The 16,536-nt window shown below is 42.3% G+C and overlaps 1 protein-coding gene and 1 long non-coding RNA gene across 2 annotated transcripts in view; both read left to right on the forward strand.

Annotated features, from left to right (window-relative positions):
• COL4A2 (collagen type IV alpha 2 chain) overlaps positions 1 to 16,536 on the forward strand; it is a 249,308-nt gene that overhangs the window by 100,987 nt on the left and 131,785 nt on the right. The window lies entirely within an intron of this gene.
• Positions 10,160 to 14,622, forward strand: LOC140913391 (uncharacterized). The gene is made up of 2 exons (XR_012159571.2): positions 10,160 to 11,182; positions 14,340 to 14,622. It is a non-coding gene; the product is annotated as an uncharacterized LOC140913391 (long non-coding RNA).

Below are 16,536 nucleotides of genomic sequence, written 5' to 3' on the forward strand. Positions count from 1 at the left end.
ACTATCTAAAATACTTCAGATTGGTTCCTCAACACCATAACCTGTTTTTTAGAGAAGATAATGATAATAGGAAAAGTATTACACACTATGTAATGTGGCTTCTTAGAGAGATCTAAGCAAAAAAAAAATTAATTTAAATTCAGAAATAATAAATTGCCAATTGCTCTAAATCTCTGTAGAGAGGAAGTTGGGAGGACAATTTAGTAACTATTTCTTTCATTCTGAATGTGGAATATGGTAAAAAATATGTACTCAGTTCCGTTCGTGGTCTTATCTGTATAATAAGGTGCTAGCGGAGTAAGAGCAAGTAAACAGAGCTCTTAATGCACCATGTTAAAAAATGGCTTTTGTTTACGAAATCCTTTTTATTGAAACTTTTATTAAATAACATTGTATTAATGGTAGGGTGTTGACCTTTTCCAGCTATGGAAGATTGTCTCAGAACAGGATCCAGGAAAAACCAACATGGAAACTATTTAACGCTTTAGTTTCAACTAGGGCTGTCAAGTGATTAAAAAAATTAATTGCAATTAATCGTGCGATTAAAAAAATTAATCGTGATTAATCGCACTGTTAAACAATAATAGAATACCAATTAGTTAAATATTTTTGGACATTTTCAAATATATTGATTTCAATTACAACACAGAATGTCACGTTATATTTATTTTTGATTACAAATATATGCACTGTAAAAAACAAAAGAAATAGTATTTTTCAATTCACCTCATACAAGTACTGTAGTGCAATCTCTACCATGAACGTTGAACTTACAATGTAGAATTATGTACAAAAAATAATAACTGCATTCAAAAATAAAACAATATGAAACCTTAGAGCCTACAAGTCCACTCAGTCCTACTTCAGCAAATCGCTCAGACAAACAAGAGTGGTTACAATTTGCAGGAGATAATGCTGCCCGCTTCTTGTTTACAATGTCACCTGAAAGTGAGAACAGTTGTTCACATGGCACTGTTGTAGCTGGTGTCGCAAGATATTTACGTGCCAGATGCAGTAAAGATTCATATGTCCCTTTATGCTTCATCCACCATTCCAGAGGGCATGCGTCCATGCTGATGACAGGTTCTTCTTGATAACGATCCAAAGCAGAGCAGACCGACGCATGTTCGTTTTCATCATCTGAGTCAGATGCCACCAGCAGCAGAATGATTTTCTTTTTTGGTGGTTCAGGTTCTGTAGTTTCTGCATCGGAGCGTTGCACTTTTAAGACTTCTGAAAGCATGCTCCACACCTCGTCCTCTAAGATTTTGGATGGCATTTCAGATTCTTAAACCTTGGGTCGAGTGCTGTTGCTATTTTTAGAAATCTCACATTGGTACCTTCTTTGCATTTTTTTCAAATCTGCTGTGAAAGTGTTCTTAAAACGAACATATGCTGGGTCATCATCCAAGACTGCTATAACATGAAATATATGGCAGAATGTGGGTAAAACAGAGCAGGAGACATACAATTCTCCCCCAAGAAGTTCAGTCACAAATTTAATTTTAATAAGCATCATCAGCATGGAAGTATGTCCTCTGGAATGGTGCCTGAAGCATGAAGGGGCATACAAATGTTTAGCACATCTGGCATGTAAATATCTTGCAACACTGGCTACAAAAGTGCCATGCAAATGCTTGTTCTCACTTTCAGGTGACATTGTAAATGAGAAGGAGGCAGCAGTATCTCCTGTAAATGTAAACAAACTTGTTTGCCTTAGCGATTGGCTGAACAAGAAGTAGGACTGAGTGGACTTGTAGGCTCTGAAGTTTTACATTGTTTTGTTTTTGAATGCAGTTATTTAACAAAAAAATCTACATTTGTAAGTTACACTTTCACAATAAAGAGATTGCACTACCATATTTGTATGAGGTGAATTGAAAAATACTATTTCTTTTATTTATCATTTTTATAATGCAAATATTTGTAATCCAAAAATTAATATAAAGTGAGCATTGTCCACTTAGTATTCTGTGTTGTAATAAAAATCAATATATTTGAAAATGTAGAAAAGCATCCAAAAATATTTAATAAATTTCAATTGTTATTCTATTGTTTAACAGTGTGATTAATGGTGATTAAATTTTTTAATCGCAATTAATTTTTTGAGTTAATCTCATGACTTAACTGCGATTAATCAACAGCCTAATTTCAGCCAATTTGCCTGGTACTGAAGTTAGGCTTACTGGCCTCTAATTGCCAGGATTGCCTCTGGAGCTTTTTTTAAAAAAAATTATTGTCGTGTTTGTTATCCTCCAGTCATCTGTTACAGAAGATGATGTACGTGATAGGTTACACACCACCATCAGTAGTTCTGCAATTTCATATTTAAGTTCTTTCGGAACTCTTGGGTGAACACCATCTCATCCTGGTGACTTATTACTGTTTAATATATCAATTGCTCCAAAACCTCCTCTACTGAAACCTCAATCTGGGTTAGATCCTCAGATTTGTCCCCTAAGAAGCACAGCTCAGATGTGGGAATCTCCCTCACATCCTCTACAGTGAAGATTGATGCAAAAAATTCATCTAGCTTCTTTGCAATGGGCTGCACTTCTTTGAGTGCTCCTTTAGCATCTCGATCATCCAGTAGCCCCACTGATTGTTTGGCAAGCTTCCTGCTTCTGATGTGCTTAAAACAAAATTTGCTATTTAGGGTACATCTACACTATGAAATTAGGTCAAATTTATAGAAGTAGGTTTCGTAGAAAGCGTTTTTATACAGTTGATTATGTGTGTCCCCACACAAATGCTCTAAGGGCATGTAGTCGGCTGAGTGTGTCCACAGTACTGAGGCAACCGTCAACTCCCGGAGCGTTGCACTGTGGGTGGCTATCCCACAGTTCCCACAGTCTCCGCCACCCATTTGAATTCTGGGTAGAAATCCCAATGCCTGATGGGGCTAAAACATTGTTGCGGGTGGTTCTGGGTACATATCGTCAGGCCCCCGTTCCCTTCCTCCCTCCGTGAAAGTAAGGGCAGACAATCGTTTTGCGCCTTTTTTCTTGAGTTACCTGTGCAGACGCCATACCACGGCAAGCATGGAGCCCGCTCAGCTAACCGTCACCGTATGTCTCCTGGGTGCTCGCAGACGTGGTACTGCATTGCTACACAGCAGCAGTTTATTGCCTTTTGGCAGCAGACAGTGCAGTATGACTGGTAGCCGTCATCAACGTAGTCCTGGGTGCTCTTTTAACCGGGCACCTGGGCAAACATGGGAGTGACTCAGCCAGGTCATTTCCCTTGTTTCGTCTCATGGCGATTGAGTCCTACCGGTAGTGCACTGCCTTTTAACCTGCAGCTAGCAGAAGATGATGGCTAGTCGTCATACTGCACCGTCTTCTGCCGAGCACCTAGGTGTTGACGATGGCTAGTGGTCATACTGCACAGTCTGCTGCCAGCAAGATGTATAAAGATAGATGAAGTGGCTCAAAACAAGACATAGACCAGATTTGTTTTGTATTAATTTTCTCCTCCCTCCCTCCCTCTGTGAAATCAACGGCCTGCTGAACCCAGTTTTGAGTTCTATCCTTGAGGTTTTGAGTTCTATCCTTGAGGGGGCCATTCAGTTTCTCGCAAAGCCACCCCCTTTGTTGATTTTAATTCCCTGTAAGCCAACCCTGTAAGCCATGTCGTCACGCCCCTCCCTCCGTCAGGGCAACGGCAGACAATCGTTCTGTGCCTTTCTTCTGTGCAGACGCCATACTGAAGCATGGAGCCCGCTCAGATCACTTTGGCAATTAGGAGCACGTTAAACACCACACGCATTATCCAGCAGTATATGCAGCACCAGAACGTGGCAAAGCGATACTGGGCGAGTAGGCGACGTCAGCACGGTGACGTGAGTGATGAGGACAGGGACACAGACTTCTCTCAAAGCACGGGCCCTGACAATGCATGCATCATGGTGCTAATGGGGCAGGTTCATGTGGTGGAACGCCGATTCTGGGCTCGGGAAACAAGCACAGACTGGTGGGACCGCATAGTGTTGCAGGTCTGGGACGATTCCCAGTGGTTGCGAAACTTTCGCATGCCTAAGGGCACTTTCATGGAACTTTGTGACTTGCTTTCCCCTGCCCTGAAGCGCATGAATACCAAGATGAGAGCAGCCCTCACAGTTGAGAAGCGAGTGGCAATAGCCCTGTGGAAGCTTGCAACACCAGACAGCTACCGGTCAGTCGGGAATCAATTTGGAGTGGGCAAATCTACTGTGGGGGCTGCTATGATGCAAGTAGCTAACGCAATCAAAGATCTGCTGATATCAAGGGTAGTGACCCTAGGAAATGTGCAGGTCATAGTGGATGGCTTTGCTGCAATGGGATTACCTAACTGTGGTGGGGCCATAGACGGAACCCATATCCCTATCTTGGGACCGGAGCACCAAGCCAGCGAGTACATAAACCGCAAGGGGTACTTTTCAATTGTGCTGCAAGCACTGGTGGATCACAAGGGACGTTTCACCAACATCAACGTGGGATGGCCGTAAAAGGTACATGACACTCATGTCTTCAGGAACTCTGATCTGTTTAAACGGTTGCAGGAAGGGATTTACTTCCGAGACCAGAAAATAACTGTTGGGGATGTTGAAATGCCTATAGTTATCCTTGGTGACCCAGCCTCCCCCTTAATGCCATGACTCATGAAGCCATACACAGGCAGCCTGCACAGTAGTCAGGAGCTGTTCAACTACAGGCTGAGCAAGTGCAGATTGGTGGTAGAATGTGCATTTGGACGTTTAAAAGTGCGCTGGCGCAGTTTACTGACTTGGTTAGACCTCAGCGAAACCAATATTCCCACTGTTATTACTGCTTGCCGTGCGCTCCACAATATCTGTGAGAGTAAGGGGGAGATGTTTATGGCAGGGTGGGAGGTTGAGGCAAATCGCCTGGCTGCTGGTTATGCACAGCCAGACACCAGGGTGGTTAGAAGAGCACAGGAGGGTGCGGTGCGCATCAGAGAAGCTTTGAAAACCAGTTTCATGACTGGCCAGGCTACGGTGTGAAAGTTCTGTTTGTTTCTCCTTGATGAAACCCCCCACCCCTTGGTTCACTCTACTTCCCTGTAAGCTAACCACCCTCCCATCCTCCCTTCGATCACCACTTGCAGAGGCAATATAGTCATTGTTGCTTCACATTCGTGCATTCTTTATTCATTCATCACACAAATAGGGGGATAACTACCAAGGTAGCCCAGGAGGGGTAGTGGAGGAGAGAAGCACCAGGAGGAGTGGTGGAGGAAGGAAGGACAAGGCCACACAGCACTTTAAAAGTTTAAAACTTTAAAACTTATTGAATGCCAGCTTTCTGTTGCTTGGGCAATCCTCTGGAGTGGAGTGGCCGGGTTGCCGGAGGCCCCCCCACTGCGTTCTTGGGCGTCTGGGTGCAGAGGCTATGGAACTTGGGGAGGAGGGCGGTTGGTTACACAGGGGCTGTAGTGGCAGTCTGTGCTCCAGCTGCCTTTGCTGCAGCTCAACCATACACTGGAGCATACTGGTTTGATCCTCCAGCAGCCTCAGCATTGAATCCTGCCTCCTCTCATCACGCTGCCGCCACCTTTCAGCGTCAGCCCTCTCTTCAGCCCGCCACCTCTCCCCCCGGTCATTTTGTGCTTTCCTGCACTCTGACATTGTCTGCCTCCACACATTCGTCTGTGCTCTGTCAGTGTGGGAGGACAGCATTAGCTCAGAGAACATTTCATCACGAGTGTGTTTTTTTCGCCTTCTAATTTTCACTAGCCTCTGAGAAGGAGAAGATCCTGTGATCCTTGAAACACATGCAGCTGGTGGAGGAAAAAAAAGGAGACAGTGGTATTTAAAAAGACACATTTTCTAGAACAATGGCTACACTCTTTCACGGTAAACCTTGCTGTTAACATTACATACACAGCACATGTGCTTTCATTCCAATGTCACATTTTGCCTCCCCCCACCACGTGGCTAGCCCCTCACCCCTCCCCGTGGCTAACAGCGGGGAACATTTCTGTTCAGCCATAGGCAAACAGCCCAGCAGGAACGGGCACCTCTGAATGTCCCCTTAAGAAAAGCACCCTATTTCAATCAGGTGACCAAGAATGATATCACTCTCCTGATGATAACACAGAGAGATAAAGAACGGATGTTGTTTGAATGCCAGCAAACATACACTGCAATGCTTTGTTCTACAATGATTCCCGAGTACGTGCTACTGGCCTGGTGTGGTAAAGTGTCCTACCATGGTGGACGGAATAAGGCTGCCCTCCCCAGAAACCTTTTGCAAAGGCTTTGGGAGTACATCCAGGAGAGCCGCGAATGCCAGGGCAAATTAATCCTTTCACATGCTTGCTTTTAAACCATGTATATTATTTTAAAAGGTACACTCACCAGAGGTCTCTTCTCCGCCTGGCGGGTCCGGGAGGCAGCCTTGGGTGGGTTCGGGGGGTACTGATACCAGGTACCCTGAGGGTACCAGGGTGAGAAACAGTTCCTGGCTGTCGGGAAAACAGGTTTCTCCACTTGCTTGCTGTGAGCTATCTACAACCTCATTATCATCATCATCATCTTCTTCTTCTTCGTCCCCAAAACCTGCTTCCGTGTTGCCTCCATCTCCATTGAAAGAGTCAAACAACACGGCTGGGGTAGTGGTGGCTGAACCCCCTAAAATGGCATGCAGCTCATCATAGAAGCGGCATGTCTGGGGCTCTGACCCAGAGCGGCCGTTTGCCTCTCTGGTTTTCTGGTAGGCTTGCCTCAGCTCCTTAAGTTTCACGCGGCATTGCTTCGGGTCCCTGTTATGGCCTCTGTCCTTCATGCCCTGGGAGATTTTGACAAATGTTTTGGCATTTCGAAAACTGGAACGGAGTTCTGATAGCACGGATTCCTCTCCCCATAGATCGATCAGATCCCGTACCTCCCATTCGGTCCATGCTGGAGCTCTTTTGCGATTCTGGGACTCCATCATGGTCACCTCTGCTGATGAGCTCTGGCCAGCATGGCAAGCTGCAGGTGACCATGCAAACAGGAAATTGAAATTCAAAAGTTTGCGGGCCTTTTCCTGTCTACCTGGCCAGTGCATCTGAGTTGAGAGTGCTGTCCTGAGCGGTCACAATAGAGCACTCTGGGATAGCTCCTGGAGGCCAATACCGTCTAATTGCATCCACAGTACCCCAGATTCGACCCGGCAAGGTGGATTTAAGCACTAATCCCCTTGTCGGGGGTGGAGTAAGGAAATCGATTTTAAGAGCCCTTTAAGTCAAAAAAAGGGCTTCATCATGTGGACGGGTGCAGGGTTAAATCGATTTAACGCTGCTAAATTCGACCTCAACTCCTAGTGTAGACCAGGGCTCAGTTTTTGAGTCTTTTGCTAGTTGTTCTTCAAATTCTTTTTTGGCCTTCCTAATTATACTTTTACACTTGAGCAACACATGTAAAGTAAGATCATTAGCCTTTCCACAGTATGGTAGTTCACTTTTTAGAAACAAAGACTTTAATTTTTTTAAATAAAAAGTAATTATTTTCAGACTAGATTTAGTTGCTTTGTTCTCTTGATACAAAAAGTGAATCATAACGTCTAATAATTAAAAGTAAACTGAAGCGGCTGTCCAACAGTTTAATCATTCAGATGCTTAGATATCAGGGCGACTGATACACAAGAGATACATGTATATATAATGTGTGCGTAGAGAGAGATCCATAGTACTATTGTTTTGCATAACATGAGAGAACCTGAGTAAGTTAATAGCAAAATCTTGTAGTAAAAGTAATCTCAATTTAATATGCTCTGTATGAAGCTGATTAGGAAAGGAAGGAAGGAAGGATGGTTTTGTAATAAAGGCACTGGATAGGACTCAGGAAATCTGGATTCAGTTCCTGACTCTGCTACAGACTTCCTGTGTGACTGTAGGCAAGTCATGTGGGATCAGATTTTCAAAAGTGCTGAACATTCAGTGATGTCAGTGGAGCCACTGGGTGCTGATTTTTCACAATCTGGTTACATCATTTAGGTGACTAAATGGGACCTGACATCTCTTGAAAACATGGTCCCAATTGCAGCCCTTCTGAGAACCTGCTTCTTAGTCCCTCTCTCTGTGTCTCAATTCCTCATCTGTAATATGGGACATATTAATACTTCCTTTCTCCCATCTTCATGTTTCTTGCATGTTTGGATCATAAGCTCTTCAGGGCAGGGACAGCCATTCAATATGTAGGTATAGCAGCTAGTACAACAAGGCTCTGGTGTAACTGGGGGCCTCTCGATACTACTGTAATACAAATAACAAACAATGACTATATTTGGCACTGTTTTCACTTCCTAATGTTCTCGTACTAATGCTACAGTAAACAGTCAGATAGGATATCTGAAACTGTATAAAAACCCAATAATCCAGAACAGGCAGAAAGTTTGACAAGATGACCTAATAGGTATTTCCATTTCTAGAGGCCACAGTTTTGCCCTGTCCTTTGTTCAGATTTTAATTTGTTTTTGTATAAATCTATTTAGCTGAATATTATAGTTACATATTAGGTATAACCCTAGTACCATGGAACTCCAGTTAATGATGGGAGTTGCACATGCTTATGGAGGAGAAAACAGAACTCTAAGGTAGCTAATTTTTCACTAGAGCCTGGGTTCATGAACTGTTTATGCGGCAAATGTTTAAGAATTGACAAAGGTGGGGGGGGGGACATTTCCCTTCTGCTCCCCCAAGGAGATTTCCTTTACCCTCCAAGTCAATTCTCCAGAGCTCCTGAGCTTCTGAGTCTTTCCAGGAAGGTCCTGGGAATTCCAACCTCTAGTGTCAGAAAAAGCTTAGCAGCACACACACAAAATCAGACACACTCAACATGTTTTAGAAATTTGTTTTCCCCACTTGCTGTTAATATCATTCCATGATCACAGGACAGAAAGGACTCTGACCCAACCACTCTACCCATTTTGATGACTGGGTATTAAATCACAATAAATAATGCACAATTAATGTATTAGTATGAAAATGGACATGTTGGTGTGGAATTGTATAGCTCTGTAGGGCACCTGGAAGCCTGTCCAATAACATAGACATATAAGACAATACCATGACTCCATAATATTTCAAAAAATAAGACAAGGCTAACTCAAAATAAAAAAGCAAACCACTTTGCTCATTCAGTGCAAATCAATCAAAATGATTGAACACATCTCCCTTAGGTCAAAACATCCCTAGAATGTTTCAATGACAGAGAAAAAGTTCACTAACAATGGAATTACTCCACTAACAATGTAGCAAAAACACAACAGTTAAAAAACTTTTGGGGTGAATTACTGTCTCACTTAGCAGCTATTGTTTCAATAAATTCAGAACTTTATTGTGTTTTGTCTCTTTACTGGAGTAGTTTAAATTTGGTGGAGAAAAGGCAGTCTACAATCAATTATGTGAATGGAATTTTCTCTCTCCTGGTAGGTGAGCTCATTCATTTATATTGACCTACAATCAATGTTAAAAAATAAAAGAGGAACACATTCCTTCTCCAGCCACCTCACTCGTACAACACACAAATAACTATACTAATAGTAATTATTACTTTTCAGAAGAGGAATCTCACATGCCTTCCGAACATTAAATATGCTTCACACCACCCCATTCTATACCTTCCCCCCAAAACTCCAGTACCCACATTAATAATTTTGCACTTCTGTATTGTCTTTAACTGAAGGATTTCAAAGTGCCTTATGGGCATTAAATAGGTGCCATGTTGCTTGAGCCAACTCCCTCATATACATGCATTTCCCACAAAAAAAACATGAGTATGAAATAGCTTTCCCTTCCAGAGTCCGGCCATAGAGCATGGGAAGGGCAATTTTTCTTGATTCACAATATGCTTTACAAAATCCCAGCTGGTCATCCATGTGGTAAAGAATTTGTTCCAGTTGCATTGTACACTCTCAAGCATTGTTTTGATGGTAATCTCTTCAAAATGTATCTCCTTCATCTTTATAGCTTTTCCCTACTCCCCACAATTCACTCCCTGTTTCTCTCCATTTTCCTGTCTCTTGCTTTTTCCCTCTCCCTTTCTCCTTCCAGATTCCACTCCTATCCAACCCTCATCTCTTGGCTGGTGCTTCGTTCCCCAAGAACATGAACCTGAGGAGCAGTATCTTCTTGCCAACTGATTGTTTTGAGGAAAGAGCAAACTAAGGTTTGGAGGTGGAGAGGAGGCGGTACGAGGGAGGTCTGTGGATGGGGTTTACTGAGGAAGCAGCAGGTGATAGGGAGAAAGGAGTGAAGCACCATCAGGGAACAGGACAGACCAGAGACATGGACAGGAATGGTAATGGAATGCAAAGGAGCAGGGCTGAGCAACAGGAAACGGGGAGGCAACACAAATCCCTTCCGCATGTAAATAGTCCCATGACAAACTCCTAGAGAATGCACTGCCTTGCAATGAAGATTAAAGTATGCGCACTCTACTATGAGTCAGAACAAAGCTGTTGGAAGCTAGGGTTTTCCCATTTCTAGACCTTTAAAGCTGAGGTTGTTCTCTGTATAATATGTAGTGTCCTATTACCAGTTCTAGGAGTGTTATGTGTCACCACGTGGTTTTCCCACCATGTGCACCCAGCACTTGATTTAAATAGGAGGTTCAATAGAAATTCACAGTCTGTTATCCCATGGGTACTCATGCCTCTCCATTTGACTATATTGATGAAGGAACATAGGAGGCCTTTTCTGCCGCATTAATTCAGAAAAGGGAATGAGGATGAACTACAGCTCAGAAGGAGATGATTCTTTGGTACCTGTAGAGCTTTGCAGGAGGGCAGAACAGAATGAAGTGCACTTTCTTACTATGTACTTTCATTAGTGCTCATCTAAAATTAGTTTGTCCCCAAACCAACTTTGGAAGATTTTCAGCTAACCACTTAAAGTCAATGAGGTTAGAAATATAAAAATCTCCTTGTAGTAAATAAAATGAGCTGGAATTTTCTTAAGCCCTTTTAATTAGCTATGGATTTTGTAATGATTACTGGTTGCACTGAGCTACGTTTTATATGTGCTCTGTTTCCGATGTGCAAGGAGTGAGAGAGCAGCTATGTCATCATCCCTCCATTTTCCCAGACCTCAGGGAAGGCTCCCTACAATGGGTGGGCTGAGGACGGAGAATGGATGTTTTTCTGTTGGATGGGGGAAGGGAAGATGCACACCCACCACCTTCAAAGATTCTCTTTGAGAGGTAATCCTTCCTGGACTGCTTTATCTGTCCTCTGCTATGGAGATCTCCCTTTAAAGGGGGCAGCTCTATTGCAGTCACTCTCCCAAGACATGTGGGGGTGGAGGGGATCCGAGGGGATCATTGGAGGGCACAGGGCCTCCATACAGCTTATTCTGCAGACCCATGGCAAACCCCATCCTTTTAGTAGAACTTAGAGAAACTCCACAGGGAATCCTCTCAGACATGTCCTCCCTACTGAGACATGTTTTTTCCACAGGAGGGAGCAATCCAGCCCCATGTTTGCATTATCAGCTGTAGTATTTAAAGATCGGAGATTAAAATTTAGAGAGAGAGGAAGAGGATATTGTTGGGAAGATAACTGAATGGGAGAGGTTCAATAATGAATGAGTAGTTTACATTCAGAGGGTGGAGTTGCAAAAGAGGATCAACTGCATAATTTCAGGATAGAGAGAATACAGCACCAGCTGGAAAGACATTACTAATGGGAAATCCTGGAAGTTGGTTTTGATATCTCACTTGTCTTAGTACATTCTTGTGGGTTAGATACGCATGTCAAATATGAAATACCATACTTTAATGTTGATACCAATACTGTGAATATGTTCTATTGCTGTTCTAAACAAAAGGCAACCAACATGTACTGGTTGTTTCTCTCAACCAAGTGAGAGAAATACAAAACAAGTGATAATATTAGTGTACAAAGCATTGCTTATATTTTATCTCAGAAATTTGTGTTCAGTTTTGGTTACGTTATCATCAGAGCAATTATCAATGAGAGGGTAAATATAAAAATAAATAATTTGAGATTCTAGAAGTATTTTTAATGAAGTAATGCTATAGCCTTTGAGATTATACACTATTAAGAAGAGAAAACCCCAGAGTACCCTAAAGGAAACATTCTGGAGGGATTTGATGAATGGGAACGACATAAACTATTGACATTGGCGTGGCAGGACGTGATCAGAGTAAACAGGAAATTCCAGCAGAACAAATTTCACTTTGAGTTGTTAACATAGGAAAAAAGCTGCACAGCAAAATCACTATCAGAAGGCCTGAATAGTTCTTCACTCTGCTTGCAGTCTTATTGGCTCTCTCTTGACAGCAAAAATATTTTATTATATTAGCTTAACATGACTGAAAAACCCTCACCACACTCATTAAGATGCCAGGTTAACACAACTGCAAGTGTGTTCCCTTGCTCCCTCCAGGCCAGGGGTTTTCAACCTTTTTCTTTCTGTGTCCCCTCCCAACATCCTATAAAAACTTCACAGCCCACCTGGGCTACAACAACTGCTTTTCTGCATATTAAAGCCAGGACCAGAGTTAAGGGGTAGCAAGCAGGGCAACTGCTTGGGGCCCACGCCATAAGGGACCCCATGAAGCTAAGTTGTTCAGGCTGGAGCTTCAGCCCCGGTTGGTGGGACTTGGGTCTCTGGGCTTCAGTACCATGTGATGGGGCTTCGGCTTTCTGCCCTGGGCCGCAGCAAGTCTAATGCTAGCCCTGCTTGGTGGACCACCTGAAGCCTGCGCGTGGCCCCCCCATGGTTGAGAACCACTGCTCCAGGCCACAGCAAGGCCAGCTAGGTAGAAACTATATTTTGTAATTCAAGATGACTGGAAGCTTGAGGTATAGTATATACTGTGTAACAGTCTGACCCAATTTGTATTCGCAAAAAGAAAAGGAGTACTTGTGGCACCTTAGAGACTAACCAATTTATTTGAGCATAAGCTTTTGTGAGCTACAGCTCACTTCATCTCATGAAAACTTATGCTCAAATAAATTGGTTAGTCTCTAAGGTGCCACAAGTACTCCTTTTCTATTTGCAAATACAGACTAACACGGCTGTTACTCTGAAACCAATTTGTATTGAAATTGATGGTAGTCTTTCCACTAACTTTAATGGCAGACCTTCAATCCTTAAAGCAACAGAGCACAGGTAAATCTACGCCTGACATTCGCTTATGATTGTCACAATAGCAGCTATTCACAATTCTTTCTCCTTCACCATCACCCCCAAACAATCTCACACCAAAATTCTGTATCCCACTGACAGAAACTCCCAGAATTACAATTATGTCCCATTCAATAGGATGAAAACATGCTGTGAAAGAATAATAGGGCCTTTTAATGGGAGTGAGCAGACTGACAATTCATGTCCACAAGTCTCTGTTAAATTATTTCTATAACACAGCTATCTTATAAAACTACAAAACTGGATACAAACAAGCAATTTAGTACACAAAAGTTGATTTGGCTTGAAATAAGGAATCAAAATGGCTAACTGAAGCTAGTACAGAAGAAGAAAAATGATTTCCCAATAAGATGCATAATGTGCATGTATTTCCTTTCAGCATACATCGATATGCACAGAAACACACAGAGTTCTGGGGCATGTACTAGGAGGGGGCCAGCAGAAACATGGGCCCCTGCAGAAATCAGTGGGGGGCACAGAACTTCTCTGGCCCTGGGGCCATGGTGGAGAGAGTGAGCTCCTCGGACAGCAGGGCCTAGGGTTGCCAATTTTGGATGGACGTATTCCTGAAGGTTTTATCACATGACATAATCTTTAATTAAAGATTAATCTTTAAATTCCTGGACAATCCTGGAGAGTTAGCAACCCCAGCGGGGCTGAGGCAGGATCACAGAGCTCCTCTGGCCCTGGGGCTGCAGTGGGATCACAGAACGCACCCCTCCAAAAGTGGTCCAATTTAAATTGCATGTCCTTGCAACAAGCAGAAGAATTTTTGAGTTTCCTGTGGCAAAAGTACCACAGCATTTATAAAACTCCACTTGGAATCAGCTACCCTTGCTACAAACAATTGGCCCAGTTTATGTGAAGTGTGTTCTGTGCAAATTGAGTGGTGTTCAACTCTGATACAGAAAGACACTTTGGTGAGAGTGAAACAGATTCAGATTTTTAGTGATAGTCTTCTTGTCTCAGTAATACTGCTCTGCTCCTACAAATGCAGATGGAGTTTGTGTAAGTAGGCCAACTCTTGGTTGATGAGAAATGTCTCCCTGTCTTATATGGAAAATGAATCGTCAGTGTTGTTCGGGGCATTGTAGAAGGAATGGCTACTCAGCGCAGCCAGTGTTGAGATCCTCACTTGTTTCTAAATATAGAACATTTCCCAGAACATATTTCTCTCTCTCTAGAGGCACCTCAGAAGAATGTGACTCAGCAAACAGTGAGGATGATTAGCCACCATGAAGGAATGCTTTTTTCCTGTGAAAGAACTCTGATTCCCTTCTCCCACAAAAATGCACCCCTGTGTTTGTGTGTGTCTCACAGCTAATACAGCTGTAGAACAGGTCACCTGCAAGTTGCTTGATTTAGAGTGAGGACTGCATTGTGAGTGGGTTTCATTGCTTAATAAGGCTCTGGGGGGGTTGTATCATTTGTTGGTGAGAAAATAAATCCAAATTTTTTTTAAAGAAACTTTTTTGTTCATTGTGGTACTAGTTGTGCTATGAAAAAAGGCAATTAGACAAACATTGGTTTTCTTTATTAAAGAGTTCCAAAAGCCATTTGATATAGTTAACCATACTTATATTAATATTTTGTTATTTATGTTACAGTAGCGCCTAGAGGTTCCCAACTGAGGTTGGTTCAACATTGCTGTATATAAATTCTTAAGAGATAACCCTGTCCTGAAAGGTTTGCAGACTATTTAGGCAAGACGGACAAAGGGTAGAAGAAAGGAAATGAAGTCATCCTTATTTTACAGATGGGAAAGTAAGGCATTAAGAGAGTCAGGGCTTGTCTACACTGTTCCAGTTTGGACTAGGGGGATGTGAATAGCAGTGCTATTCATCAAAGTGCTGCTCTGTAACTCCCCTGTATGGACACTGTGGATGCAAAGTAAATGAATCCTAGTTTTGTATTAATGTAGTCCTCTTCCAATAAGATTACATTAATGAGAACTAGGAACCTTTTACTTCGCACCAACAGCGTCCACACAGGGAAGTTGTAGTGCAGCACTGAGGTGCACACAACTATGCACACCCTCATCATCTGAACCGCAGGGCAGTGTAGGGTTAGCATAAAAGCTTTGCCCAAGGTCACACAAGAAGTCCGTGACAGAGCTGTGAATTGAACTACTCAGATCTCCAGAGTCCCACTCCAATGCCTTAGCCACAAAACTATTCTTCTGCTCTGAACCTGTGTTTGTTGTCCTTTTATAACTCCCGTATACCAATCTCTTCATGAAGTCCATTGCCAAAACTAGGCATTATGAGCCAAATTCTGCATAGAGGTTGCTCCCACTGATGACCTACAAAAGTCAATTTGAACCCACACACCTCTTCTTACCTGCTTCTGTGAATCCAAAGGTAGAATTTGGACCTTAATTATGAAAAACTGACTCTTTCTCACTCGATTAAGAAATATTTTAAATAGCCAAATTGGGAGTGGGTTTCAAATTTAATTCAATTTAAAGATGTTTCCTGAGCTTTTAAGCCAAGTTTAATCCTGGAATGAATTTTTACAGATGTTACAAATTGTCTGTTTCAAGGGAGGTCTTAACAGAGACAGTGATGCAACCTCAAGTAAAACTACGCAAGCAACACAGCTATTATGCCACATTAATCTCAACAAATATATTCTCTAAATGCAACTGAGTATTAAACCTATTGAAAGAGTTTGTGCAGGAGAAGGTGATTATGCAGTAGCAGTTTTGTTTAACATTTCTTCCAGTCTCTGGCTAGTGCTCTAGACACTACTAGAAAAGGGAAGGATTTTGCAGTTCCTGGCACTGCGTGTTATCTACCAGCACAAAAAGCAAAGATTTATTTTTGCTTGCTGAATGAGCGAGAATGAAATGCTAAGAGCTCTGTAATGTTTCACACTGTTGTCATATTTTTTAGACCCTGGGAGCCAGAAGTTCTTGGAAAGAATGTGTGTACGAAATAATCGTATTTATCCATGAGAGAATCTAGTTTTGTAACGTTAAATGGGGTATACAATGAAAAAGCTGAGTGTGTGATGCCTCTGCAAAATTGCCCCTTTTGTTCTGTATTTTAATAAGTTTCAGTTATTTATATTTAGCAGGTCTGTTTTCTAAACAATTACAAAATTTGTAATACAGATAAACTCTTATGTGAGGAATAAGAGAAAATACACGTTTGCTAAGGCACTATTTAAGTGTTCAGAATGTTTGTTTTTCCCACAATGCTAGTCAGATTTCACAAATAGGATTGTTTGAATGTATGCACTGAAGGCTTTACATGAAATCGGTTCTTACTTTCAGACCTTTCAAAAAGTCATGCTTAGTTTTAACCTCATTCTACATTGCAAGTTTTCTATAGGACAATCTGGATTGATTCTTTTGGGATCTAACAGTACATTCTCATG

Source organism: Lepidochelys kempii, chromosome 1 (genome assembly GCF_965140285.1).
Source record: "Lepidochelys kempii isolate rLepKem1 chromosome 1, rLepKem1.hap1, whole genome shotgun sequence".
In the NCBI taxonomy this organism is placed as follows: Eukaryota; Metazoa; Chordata; order Testudines; family Cheloniidae; genus Lepidochelys; species Lepidochelys kempii.